The sequence below is a fragment of the Amphiprion ocellaris genome, chromosome 18, assembly GCF_022539595.1.
Source record: "Amphiprion ocellaris isolate individual 3 ecotype Okinawa chromosome 18, ASM2253959v1, whole genome shotgun sequence".
Taxonomy (NCBI): Eukaryota; Metazoa; Chordata; class Actinopteri; family Pomacentridae; genus Amphiprion; species Amphiprion ocellaris.
In genome coordinates, this window is record NC_072783.1 from 9545505 (window position 1) to 9559240 (window position 13736).

General features: G+C 38.0%; 1 protein-coding gene across 1 annotated transcript in view; it reads left to right on the forward strand.

Annotated features, from left to right (window-relative positions):
* Window positions 1-13736, forward strand: part of map2k6 (mitogen-activated protein kinase kinase 6) — a 50646-nt gene that overhangs the window by 5399 nt on the left and 31511 nt on the right. The window lies entirely within an intron of this gene.

Sequence of the window (13736 nt, forward strand, 5' to 3'; positions counted from 1 at the left end):
ACTGCCAGAGCGGTCGGAGCAGGGCAAACAGCCGAGGGCTCGGCCGGAGTTATTTTGAAATCCCTCTGTGCTACCAGCCGCCCTCCCTCCCTCTGAGCTGCTGTCTTTTCCTGTCCTTCCTGGTGTCAGTGTTTGCTGCCTCCCTCCCTCTGTGATTGATCTGTCTTCCTCTGGCTCTCTGGAATTCCATTGAGGAACTCTTGGGATTGTTGGAATTCCAGCCGGAGTGCATGTGTGGGTTAGCAGCTGGCACCGTGGGCTCATTATCTGCCACTGAGGCTTTCTGCATGCACTGTTTCTGCAGCGCCGACGGCCCCGCAGAGCCTCCTGTCAGCATTATTTTCCATTTCCACGCCAACGAGCTGCCATGCATGCACAGCGAGGCTGGTTGCGTGCTCACATCGGGTGTGGCAGAAACTGCGAGCATTGTCTCCCTCAGCTGTCACTTCTTGAGAAGGGAGATAACTGCACATGATAGAGCGAAGCCAGTCACTCAGCGTCCTTGTTCTCGCTGGTTTCACTGGGAACAAGGAGTGTCCCGGCTCCATCTCCTGCGGCCTCCCTCTGGCATTTCACCGCATACTTGAGCTCATGTGCTGCAAATCACTGGGAATGATATTTACTGCTGCTTTTAATTAACCCACACTTCCTACCATGGAGTGTGCAAGTTTGATACTGAGCTCAGCAAGAATAAAGGAAGGAATTGTCCATCTGAGTTATGCAACATAATCTGGAGAAAGTCTGAAATGGGATATTTTTAGATTACTCACCATGTTCCCTCGTCTACACAGAAAAAAAAACTTTAAGTAGTGCATTGAAGTGCAGCCTGGAGGTACTAGTACTTGCAGGTTATACTTCTACTCTTCTCCTTTCTAGATGGAAATATTGTACTTCTTATGCAACCATCTTGCAGCTGTTGTAAAAAGGAATGTTTCAGTACCTGAACTCTAGAAATGCCACAGTTCTCAAAACCAAATTCAATAATTGAAAACATAAATAAATGCATTTCATCAAACTCTTTTCTCAATAAAGAGCTGCACACACAACATTGTATTTTGACACTGAACAGATTCTGTGCACACATCTGGACTTGTCCATTGGCAGCTCTTTCTGAACTTGTTTTGTTTAGGCTAAAGTAGCTGCTAATGCCAACTTGTTAGGGTAAATTAGCTGTTAACATTATTTTGTTTAGGCTTTGGATAAAAGTGTCCACTAAATGAAAATGAAATTGCTAAAAAAGCTGCTAATGTTGTCTTTTTTCAGCTGAAGTGTTAGATAATGTTGTTTATATGAAATTAGCTGCTTGTGTTGTTTTGTCTTGGCTAAAGTAGCGGCTAATGTTATTTTGTACAGGCTAAAGAAGCTGCTAAAGTTGTGTTTATAGCCTGAAGAAGTGGCAAATGACGGCTTTTGAGGCTAAAACGGCATGTAATGTTATCTTATTCAGGCTAACATAGCTGCTTAAGATGTCTTGTTTAGACAGAGGTACTAAAGTTATCTTATATTGGTTAAACTAGCTGCTGATGTTGTCTATCTAGGCTAACGAAGCAGCTAATGTTGGCTTTTTAAAGCTAAAGTAGCAACTTATGCAACCTTGTTCAACGGCTACAGATGACTTGTTTGGACTAAAGTTGTGGTTAATTTTATTTGTTTTCGTGTAAAATTGCTGCTAACGTTTTTTTCTTTAGGGTAAAGTCGTGAATATTGATGTTTTGATTAGGCTAAAGCAGCTGCTAATGCTATTTTTTTAAGGTTCATGTAGCTGCTAATCTTGTTTTGTTTAGGCCAAAATAGTTACGAGCTCCTTTTTGTTTAGGCTAAAGTAGCAGCTAACATCCTGTTAGCTATCATCGCAGCTCACATTGTCTTGCTTAGATTTAACATACCTGCTAACATTGTCATGTTTAGGATAAAGTAGGTTTTAATATTGCTTTGCTTAGGCTAAAGTACCTTCAAATATTATTTTGTTTAGGCTAAACTAACTGCTTACATTTTGTTTTTGCTGCTAATTTGTTTTGTTTAGGCTAAAGTAGTAACTTTTGCTATTTTGATTTGGCTGAAAAAGCTGCAAACTTTATTTTGTTTTGGCTAAAGTAGGAGCTAACGTTATTTAATTTAGGTTAACATAACAGCCATTGTTGTATTGTTCAGGCTAAGTAGCTTCTACTGTTATTTTGTTTTGGTTAAAGTTGAGAGCTTAGTGGCTAACATTGAATTATTCAGGCTAAAGAAGCTACTAGTGCTGGTGTGTTTAGGCTAACATAGCTACAGTTATGTTGTTTAGGCTAATGTAGCATCTAATGTTATGATGTTTAGACTAAGGTAGCTGCTCAATACATATTGTTTCTGTTAGAGTAAATTCTAACAGTATTTCATGTAGGCTAAAGTAGCTGTTTGCATTTTGTTGTGGTTAAAATAGCTGCAAATGTGTTTTGTTGAGGCTAAAGTGGTAACTTTTGCTATTTCGGCTTGGTTAAAAGTGCTGCTAACTTTATTTTGTTTAGGCTCATGAAGGAGCTAACATTATTCAGATTCAGATTCACTTTATTGTCATTGCAACAAGTGCAACGAAAGGTAAGGTGCAGACCATACAGTGCAAAGTACTATATATATATATATATATATATATATATATATATATATATATATATATATATATATAAAAAAGCTTTGTGATAATAAAAACAAAAAACACAAAATGACAGGATGGATTTAAATTAAGAGAGAAATCTTGTTATGGTTAATATAACAGCTAATGTTGTCTTGTTTAGGTGGAGTGGCTTTTGTTGTTTTGTTTAGGTTATTGTGGTAGGTTATTAGCTTCTACTGTTTTTTTGTTTTGGTTAAAGCGGGGGGCGCATTGGTTAATGTTGAATTGTTCAAGCTGAAGAAACTGCGAATGTTGTTGCATGCAGCCAGTGTTGTCTGGTTCAGGCTAAGTATCTTTAAGTTTTATTTTGTTTTGGTTAAAGTTAGGAGTTAGTGGCTAACATTGTTTTGTTAAGGCTAAAGAAATGCTTATGTTGTTGTGTTTAGGCAACACCAGCTTCTAATATTACCTAATTTTGGTTGAAGTTGGGAGCTTAGTGGCTAACGTTGAATTGTTCAATCTAAAGAAGCTCCTACTGGCTTTGTGTTCAGGCTAACAAAGCTAAAGTTCTGTTGTTAGGCTAATGTAGCATCTAATGTTATTATGTTTAGGCTATATTAGCTGCTAACATTGTCTTGTTTCTGTTGAAGTGGTTTCTTACAATTTTTTTAGGCTAAAGTAACTGTTTACTTTTTATTTTGGCTAAATATACTGCTAGTATGTTTTGTTTAGGCTAAAGCAGCAACTTTTGCTATTTTGATTTCACCTAAAAGCTGCTAACTTTATTTTGTTTAGGCTTATGTAGGCACTAATGTTATTTTGTATGGTTAATATAATCGCTAATGTTGTCTTGTTTAGGTCAAGTGGTTTCTGTTACTTTGTTTAGGCTATTGTGGAAGGTTATTAGCTTCTACTGTTTTTTTGTTTTGGTTAAAGCGGGGTGGCAAAGTGGTTAATGTTGAATTGTTCTGGCTAAAGAAACTGCTAATGTTGTTGCTTTTAGGCTAACATACCTAAAGTTGTGCTGTCAAGGTTTGCATAGCAGCAAAAGTTGTCTTGTTTAGGCTATTGTAGCATCTAATCTAGCTCATTTAGCCTCGGTACCTCAGTCTGTTTGTTTGTACCAGAGTCTTGTTTGAAAAATAGCTGATGTTGAAACAGATCAATTTGATTGATTTTAACTAGGATTGTGGAATTTCAGTGGTTTTGGCACCAACGACCAAGCGTCTGTCAGTGTGACACCTTTAGGAGTAAATTTAGGATCTGAACACTTCTTCTATCGTTGCTTCATATTGTGATCCAAAGCAGAGCACACGCATCCTCCCGGCCTCAGATGTTACATAATCCTCGGCCCTGCGACCCTCCACCTCCTCTCGGCTTCGTTCCTGCACCTCTGTTCACTCTTTTCTTCTTGTCATCACTTGTCAGGTTCTGAGCGATGTTTCCTGCAAACGCTACATCCCAGACATGTCGTACATGTGGCACTTTGCATTCAGATCAGCCCTTTTTACTGCGTTGTGCATGAAAATATGCGTGCAGAGGTTTGGAGAATAAATCTGAAGTCTAGTCTCATGATCTGGCTGCAGCTGTGAGGCATTTCTCAGTGCCGGACTGGTGGAGAAGCAGAAAGGATGCAGCCGCCTCGCTGCAACCACACTGAGCCTCTTGTTCCGACATTGTTTGAGGTCAATCATCTGACAGACTTCCAGGTCTGGTTAATGACAGCACTGGTCCTTCCGTTCACTGCATGTGGAACTTGTTACTTCTGCTACCGAGGTTTTGTTTTCACCTCTGAAATCAGCTGCAACAAGCACCGATTAGTCCGGGCTCAGCCATTAATGGAGCGTAATGTGCTCTTTTAACTTTCCTTTTATCACACTTAAATCACTAAATAGACTAAATGACTAATTAATGATCTGCCCAGTGAGATGAGAAAAGCTTCTTCCTTCTAATGGTTGTGCTGCTCTAAAGCCTCTCTCTTTGCAGCCTTGTGAAGAAAAGCACATTTCAAATTAACTTTTTTATAATTATAATTTACATTAATTACACATAAATTAATTCATTCAATTAGTTAAACAGAAGCTGCTAATTGGATTGCAATCATCTGAGACCTTTCACTGTTTTTCTCTCAGTTTCAAGTCATTCTGACAGCAGGAACTGGAGTTTTCAGTACGTGATGCAGGTTAGCAGCTGTGTTTTCATATCCAGCTGTCCACAAATACTGAATTCTCTCCCTCACATTAATACAATTTTTGCTGTTTCCTGAAAGAGATTCATCCTCGTCTGTGCAGCTCTGCAGGTCGACGTGAACTCTGTGAACCTGAAGCTGTTTCTGTGTGTTTTCTTTGTTCCCGTCACGTTTTTACTCACCGTGGGCTCATTTTTCACTGCATTATAAAGTCCTGCACCTCTGTGGAAACGGAGCAATCATGACTAGAAAGAGAGAGAACTCGAAACTGACTCTGCTCAGCATTTCTAGAAAGATGTTTCACCATGCTAAATGTATCTCCAACAACTTGCTCCTCTGTTCACTGTTTTTAAGCCATGCTGCTTTTATTTTATTGATCCGGTAGGTTTGATTTTCCTCTCAGTCTCTCTGTGGAAACACCGTTTTCATTTGAAAACTCTGCATCACAACTGAGTCAGCTATGGCTTCTCAGTTTTGCCGAGGAGCGACTGGTCATTGCAAGCAATTTCTTTTTGGCAAATTTTTAAATGCGACATATGGAACAAGAAAAGCACTCAGAGAGCTCAGTACTCCGACAATGCAGCCATTTAATATAGATGTACCAGAGAACAAAATGGCCTTGCGCTGAGCACAGGCGTGTGTTATGCATGTGTACGTTATGTACGGATACCAAATCACGTGACTTAAATATGTAGCAGGCGACGGGAACTGATGGGACTCAGAAACACCCCCACAATTTAATCAATTGTTCCTTGTATCATTTCCGACAGATAAGTCCGCAGCGGTGGATTTTTAGTAGTATCACAATCATGTGATCATCACATGTTGTCATAGTTACAGTGACGCCATGCCCCTATCTCGCAATGATAAAGAAATCTTTAACAAATCTGTGGATTCAGACTATAAGTTGCATCACAAAATCTAATCATTTGGTCCTTGTGTCATTTCTAACCTTCCCTGAAAATTTCATCTAAATCCGTTAGTCCGTTTTTGAGTAATGTTGCAGACAGACAGACAGACAGACAGAGACAGACAAACGTATGCCGGTAGTAACATAACTCCGTCATTCCTTGGCAGAGCAATAAAGTGATTTTGCTAAAATATTAAAATTTAAAGTCTAGATTTGTTTAATTTTCCAGATGGAACCACACATAACCTATGACACGTTCAGGGACCATCAAAAAGTTGAAAATCTGAGGATTTTTCCATCTTTTCAGTTTCTTGCTTTGATAAGTGATGCTGTTTTGGCCATTTCTATAAAAAAAAAAAAAAAACAGGTTGATAGGGTGAACTCAGTTTGGTTTTAGTGATTGACAGAGATACAGGAATTAGACTTATAAATCAGACCATTAACTGTAAGAAAAGAAAACAAACACAAAGGAAAGCTTATTAAGATATTAATATAAATCATGACTGTTTGCTGAAACATCACCGTCAGATTTCACCTTTGCTTTTATTGTCCTGTGAGCACACAGAGCGCTAGCAAGCTGAACAAACTGACCTCATCTCTTATTAGTGAAGTTTGAATTTATTAGTCACATCTAGAACTACAGTTTAAATGTACTTCGGATTTTGCTTTTTGCTTTTAAACATGCAATTAATTTCTGAACACAATTTACGAACATTTGTGTGCAAAATAGTTTTATTTTTCCCACTTTATCTGCTGCTCACCGTTTGTTAGCACCACCTTGTGGGCATTTTTGGAAATATTACACTGAATTCATAACCAGCATGGCTCATACGCTTCCTCCTAAAATACACTCACTGAGCACTTTATTTCAAACACTTGTGCAGTCTAAAACTACTCATATTTTCCCTTAATTTGTCCCATGTTTTTGGACAAAACATTACAAACAGTCCTCTAGCTACCTCAGATATAAACGCAAAATCAAAAATTCATGTTGTACAACAAAAATGGAAAATATTGAAGCTTTCTTACAGTAGAATTTATATGAGAGATTTTACCATTTCTAAAAAAGTGCTCAGTGAGTGTTTATATTCCAAAAATGTTTTACAAAACATTTAGGCTTCACTGAATTATTGACATGATTATACATTAATTTATTATGTTTAATTTTATGGAAAATAGTGAAAAAATAACCATCACAGCTTCTATTTTCACTTTAATTTACAGTGATTTTAAAGAACAAAGCAGAAATTCCTTACATCCAGTCGACTACTTATGTCAACACTTCACTTGACTAATAAAAATAATAATTTATTAATTTAATATGAGTTGAGATTTAACAGTAGTTTAAGTACAGTAATAGCAAAATCACTAAGCTAGCTACGTTTAGCAGGAGCTCAGCTGGTTTTTCTTGTACTTTATGAGCTGATTTAGCTGCTGCCTTATTTACTTATGTAGAATAATCACCAAAAATAAATATTTATAATATAAACTCAATTCAATTTAGTTGCTAATATGACAAATCCTTGTTATAAAACATGGCTCTTGCGGACCACAACACAACGTAATGCACAGCTGTGACCATGTGTAGGACAAACTTTAAATCTGCGTAACTTAGTCGACATGAATGTGATTCATTTGAGAATTTTTTACAGTTAATATTTTAGCAGAGCTGCAAAATTCCTGCTCAGGATTGATGTTCGAGCCAAACCGGCCTGTTGCTTGACATTAAAAGCAGCTAAAGCGGCCTAATTGGAAGATTTTTGCAGATTCGGTGCAGGTGTTGTTCCTCTGAGTGTTTTCCAGCGTGAGTTGTTCTCACTGCGCTCGTTTCCAGTTTCTATTGTTGTCTGTGTAAATGCATGTAGGAGGGGCTCAAACTGACATTTTAGTGCAACAAAGCTGCTTTGGAAAGTGGAGACCAGGAGGCCGGCGGCAAGAGGCCACCGGTGGAGGGCTGCATAGCACAGCAGTCACACCCAGCGCTGTTTGCACAAACCAGGACACACTGCAGCCAGAGTGTGTGTGTGTGTGTGATCAGCCTTTAGGAAAGCTTTTTAAGCGACAGATCTGTCCGTACCGACTCATCTTTGCAGTTTCTCTCGTGACAGCAGTGTGAGAAATTCCAGTTATTCCCCTGTGGCGCCGCTGCTCGTCTTTTGAAGAGACGCACCTTGAGTTTGGCTTTTAATAGCTGCTGTGACATCAGAGGGCGGTGGGATTTGTGGTTACCTTAAATGTTGCTGTAAAGCATCAGCTGCTCAGAGCGTGGAACATGTTTACAGCCCCTCGCAGGGTAATAAAGAGGCTGCGACTGATCTGCACGGCTGCTGCGCCTCACCTGCATGAATGGTTACTGCATAAACTCAGATTTATTCCAATTTGTCTGCTTTTATTTAATTTGATTATTGACTCGTTACAAAAAATGCATCACTGAAGTTGAATATACAGTTAATCAAACTCTGTCCAAGTAATAAACATACAGACGCCTCAAGCAAGTCACTATTATTACATCTGACGACCAACATTTATCATCAGTATTAACACATCTGACAGTTAATTTAATTAATAATTGTTTCATTGTTCAGTGTGTAAATGTACAGATTCTCTAGAAAGACCTGGTAATGTTTCCCAGGACCTAAGAAAACATTTAGATTTATTTTTTTATCCAGCTAGCAGTCAAAAATTCAAAGATGCTGAGTTTACTATCATAGAAAACCACAAAAAAATAGTAAATATTCACAAGCTTAATACATCAACAATACATTTACAAATGAGATTAGCACCAGTTTTAACCCCCAAATCACATGAGCCAAAAAATAAGATGGCAGCTCATGAGATCTGCTGCACTAGCTACCTTTAGCAGGGGTTTAGCTGCTTTTGTCTTCTACCTTATGAACTGATTTAGCTGCTGCCTTGTTCAATTATGGAGAATATCAAACTTAATCATTAGGTTGCCTTATTAAAATGGATGTTTTTCATTTGCAAATAGAAAATCACAGTGACAGCAAAATTTTATCTAAATCTAGCTAAAGTTAGTTTTAGCATCAGCTAAGGCTAGCTCAAACTATATCAGCAGCTAGTTTTCCCTTGATGGGGCTCTGTGACTTTACCTATGTAGTTAGCATTTTCTATGACTTTATTTGTGTATTTAGCATCTTCTGTGACTTTATTTGTGTATTTAGCATCTTCTGTGACTTTAGCTGAGTAGTTAGCTGTCTTTCCATGAATTTAGCTGTGTAGTTAGCCATCTCTTTATGACGTAAACTGTCTGTTCACCATCCTCGTTCACTTTAGCTGTGTAGTTAGCATCTTCTATGACGTTAGGTGTGTAATTAGCTGTCCTTCTGTGATTTAAGCTGTGTAGTTAGCACATTTTCTGGTTTCGTCTGTGTTATTAGCTGCTTTTGTGAGTTTAGCTGCAGTTAGCCATTTCTCTGTGACTTAAACTGTCTGGTTTACCGTGCTCTTTGATTTTAGTTATGTAGTTAGGATCTTCTGTGACTTTAGCTGGCCATTAGCTTCTTCTATGACTCTAGTTGTGCTGTTGTGCTTCTTCTAGTACTTTAGCTGTGTAGTTAGCTGTCTTTCTATGGCTTTAGCTGTGTAGTTAGCTGTCTTTGTGTGACTTTAGCTGTGTAGTTAGCCGTCTCTCTATGACATAAATGATCTAGTTACCATCCTTCTTGACTTTAGCTATGTAGTTAGCATCTTCTATGACTTTAGTTGTGCTGTTAGCTTCTTCTATTACTTTAGCTGTGTAGTTCGCATCTTCTATGACTTTAGGTATGTAATTAACTGTCTTTCTGTGATTTAAGCTGTGTAGTTAGCACATTTCCTGGCTTTTGCGGTGTAGTTAGCTGCTTTTGTGAGTTTCGCTGCAGTTAGACGTCTGTGACTTTAACTGTGTTTTTAAACTGTCTGTATGACTTTAGCTGTGTAGTTACCATTGTGTTTGACTGAAGTTATGTACATAGCATCTTCTATGACTTTAGCTATGTTTTCGCTCCTTCAATGACTTTAGTTGTGTAATTAGCTTTCCTTCTGTGATTTCAGCTATGTAGCTAGCGTATTTTATGACTTTAGCAGTATCGTGAAGTGCTGACTTGAGTTTAGCTGCAGTTGACCATCTTTCTATGACTTTATCTGAGCTCTTAGCACATTTTATCACTAATGTTGTGTAGTTGGTGTCTCTCTATGACTTTAACTGTGTGGTTTATTACTTTCTGACATTATCTGTGAAAGTGACTTTCTAGTACACACTGAATTCTGGCTCGTTGAGGCAACTTATTAATCTGTTTCCTCTGAAATGATACATTTCTATGGCTGAGTATTTTTACATAGTGAAAATCCATATATTGCTACTTTGTTTGGCCTGTAAGGAGCAGTATTAAGGCTCAGTAAAGGCCCAATTTTTGCTCCGGGTTCCTTCAGGAGGCTAATCCGGCCTTGAGCAAACTGGGCTGAGCTGCTGCAGCCGGTATGAGGAGGCTGGAACCAGATTTAACCTGCAGACCAGTAAACAGTCGCTGAGGTTAAGGAGGCGTCAGTGCAGAACCTCCACATGGAGCGAGCACACTTGGACCACCAGACCTCCTCCTGTTCTTCTGCTTCTTCTTCCTGTTGTTCTAAGCGCCTGTTTCATTCAGTTAGGATCTGGAGTCAATCACTGCGTCCAACCGTGAGTATGGATGATGATGCTGTTGATGTAATGCGTATGAAATTGTAGTTTCTCTACCCTGGGGGTGATGGCTACAGGGCGTTGGAGTTATTTTACATCAGATCATCAGGGTTTTGATTTGTCATCTTGTACAGTTCAGATACATGTATGCAGTTGCTCAGCGCAGCTCTAAATGTTGCTATAGTATGAGTGACGTTTCGATAAATGGATCGAAAATTCCATCTAATCAGGTCTGCAGCTTGTTCCCTCTGTTGATCCACTGATGTATCATCCAGAGCTCTGTTAACAAGTTAAGTATTCCTTCATCTCATGGTGCTCTGCTGCTCTGAAACCGTCCTCTGGAGTCTCATCGGTCGACTCTCAGAATCGAATATTACACAAGTTTGCACAGAGAGGCTGCTTTCAACAGTTAAACAGCTATTGGATATTGGATGAATCATTTTTTTAGCAGCAGTTTGTGGTTCCAGCTTCTCAACTGTGAGACAATGTTCTGCTTTTCTCTGCTTCATATCAGCAACAATGGAGTATGTTTGAGTTGTGAATTGTCGTTGTCAGCAGCTATCTTTCCCTTGCTGGAGCTCTATGGCTTTACCTATGTAGTTAGCATCTTCTGTGACTTTAGCTGCAGACGTAGCGGTCTTTCTTTGACTTTAGCTGTGTAGTAAGCATCTTCTATAACTTTACCTGTGTAGTTGGCTCTCTCTTTCTATGGCTCTCGCAGCACCATTAGCTTCTCCTATAACTTTAGCTGTGTAGTTAATATCTTCTTTGACCTTAGTTTTGTAGTTAGCTGTCAGACTACATCTTTAGCTGTGTACTTAGCATCTTGTAGGACTTTAGCGGTGTAATTAGCATTTTCTTTGACTTTAATATGTAGTTACCGGTCTCTTTATGACTTTAGCTGTGATCTTGGCTGTCTATCTTTGTATTTAGCTTTGCTATTAGCTTCTTCTATGATTTTAGCTGTGTAGTTCGCATCTTCTATAACTTTAACTGTGGAGTTAGCGCTCTATTTCTATGACTCTAGCAGCACTATTAGCTTCTCCTATAACTTTAGCTGTGTAGTTAATATCTTCTTTGATCTTAGTTTTGTAGTTAGCTGTCAGACTACATCTTTAGCTGTGTACTTAGCATCTTGTAGGACTTTAGCGGTGTAATTAGCATCTTCTTTGTCTTTAATATGTAGTTACCGGTCTCTTTGTGACTTTAGCTGTGTTCTTGGCTGTCTATCTCTGTATTTAGCTTTGCTATTAGCCTCTTCTGTGACTTTAGCTGTGTAGTTCGCATCTTCTATAACTTTAGCTGTGTAGTTAGCTCTCTCTTTCTATGGCTTTCGCTGCACCCTTAGCTTCTATGACTTTAGCTGTGTAATTACCATCTGCTTTGACCTTAGTTATGTAGTTAACTGTCAGACTACATCTTTAGCTGTGTACTTAGCATCTTGTAGGACTTTAGCGGTGTAATTAGCATTTTCTTTGACTTTAATATGTAGTTACCGGTCTCTTTATGACTTTAGCTGTGATCTTGGCTGTCTATCTTTGTATTTAGCTTTGCTATTAGCTTCTTCTATGACTTTAGCTGTGTAGTTTGCATCTTCTATAACTTTAACTGTGGAGTTAGCGCTCTATTTCTATGACTCTAGCAGCACCATTAGCTTCTCCTATAATTTTAGCTGTGTAGTTAATATCTTCTTTGACCTTAGTTTTGTAGTTAGCTGTCAGACTACATCTTTAGCTGTGTACTCAGCATCTTGTAGGACTTTAGCGGTGTAATTAGCATCTTCTTTGTCTTTAATATGTAGTTACCGGTCTCTTTGTGACTTTAGCTGTGATCTTGGCTGTCTATCTTTGTATTTAGCTTTGCTATTAGCTTCTTCTATGACTTTAGCTGTGTAGTTCGCATCTTCTATAACTTTAGCTGTGTAGTTAGCTCTCTCTTTCTATGACTTTCGCGGCACCCTTAGCTTCTTCTGTGGCTGTGTACATAGCATCTTCTAGGACTTTAGCTGTGTAGTTAGCATCTTGTAGGACTTTATCGGTGTAGTTAGCATCTTCTGTGACTTTAATATGTAGTTAGTTGTCTCTTATTGACTTCAACTCTGTTCTTGGCTGTCTATCTTTGTATTTAGCTATGCTGTTAGCTTCTTCTACAAATTTAGCTTTAGGTATGTAGTTAGCTGTCCTGTGATTTCAGCTGTGTAGTTAACGAATTTTATGGCTCTAGCAGTGTAGTTATGTGCTTAGTCTCATCGGTCGGCTCTCAGAATCAAATATTACACAAGTTTGCGCAGAGAGACTGGTTTCAACAGTTAAACAGCAGATATTGGATGAATCATTTTTTAACAGCAGTTTGTGGTTCCAGCTTCTCAACTGTGAGACAATGTTCTGCTTTTCTCTGCTTCATATCAGCAACGACTGAGTGTGTTTGAGTTGTGAATGGTCGTTTTGGGAAACATGCGATGATCATTTTACTGTGATAATAACAATTTTTGGATAATTTAACAATGAAAATTGACATTAATTGCAGCATCTTCAGGAAATACTTGGCTTTGCTGTGCCTTATCAAATACCGTACAAACATTGAGTTCATTAGGCATAAAATCTGCCAGATCTCGGCCTGCAATTAACAATTACATCAGTTATTCTGCAGATTATTGTCTTAACTGTCCATGAAACATTGAGAAGTAGTGTCTAAATCTGTCTAAAGCTTAAAGATATTCAGTTACTAACATAAAAAAATAAGAAAGTCTGTAAATATTCACTTTTAAGAAGATGAAACAAGTCAAATAATTTGCCGTTTCAGCTCTAAATATAGTAGCAAAATTAAAATGTTCTCCTTTGTGTATAAATATCAATACATTTCTTGCTTTTTTTAAAGTTTAAATTGTTATATTGTTGAAAACTCTTTACTCAGTGTTGAATTTGAGTCCATTTAAATGCTACTTAACTCCAACTGTGACAGGTTTTAGGGATTAACAATAAATATTATGTGACAAATTGAATAATTGCTTCAACTGAAATCAAATGTTTTGTCCATGAAACATTGAGAAATAGTGTCTAAATCTGTCTAAAGTTTAAAGATATTCAGTTACTAACCTAAAAACATAAGAAAGTCTTTTGAGAAGATGAAACAAGTCAGATAATAAGTCAATTCAGCTCTAAATAAGGTAGCAAATTAAAAAGTTCACCTTTTTGTATAAATATCAATATATTTCTTGCTTTTTTAAATAGTCGTATTGTTGAATTTGAGTCCCATTTAAATGCTACTTCACTCTCACGTTAACTGGTTTTAGGGATTAACAACAAATAATCTGTGACAAATTGAATAACTGCTTCAACTCAAATCAAATATTCATCTTCTCAAATGTGGA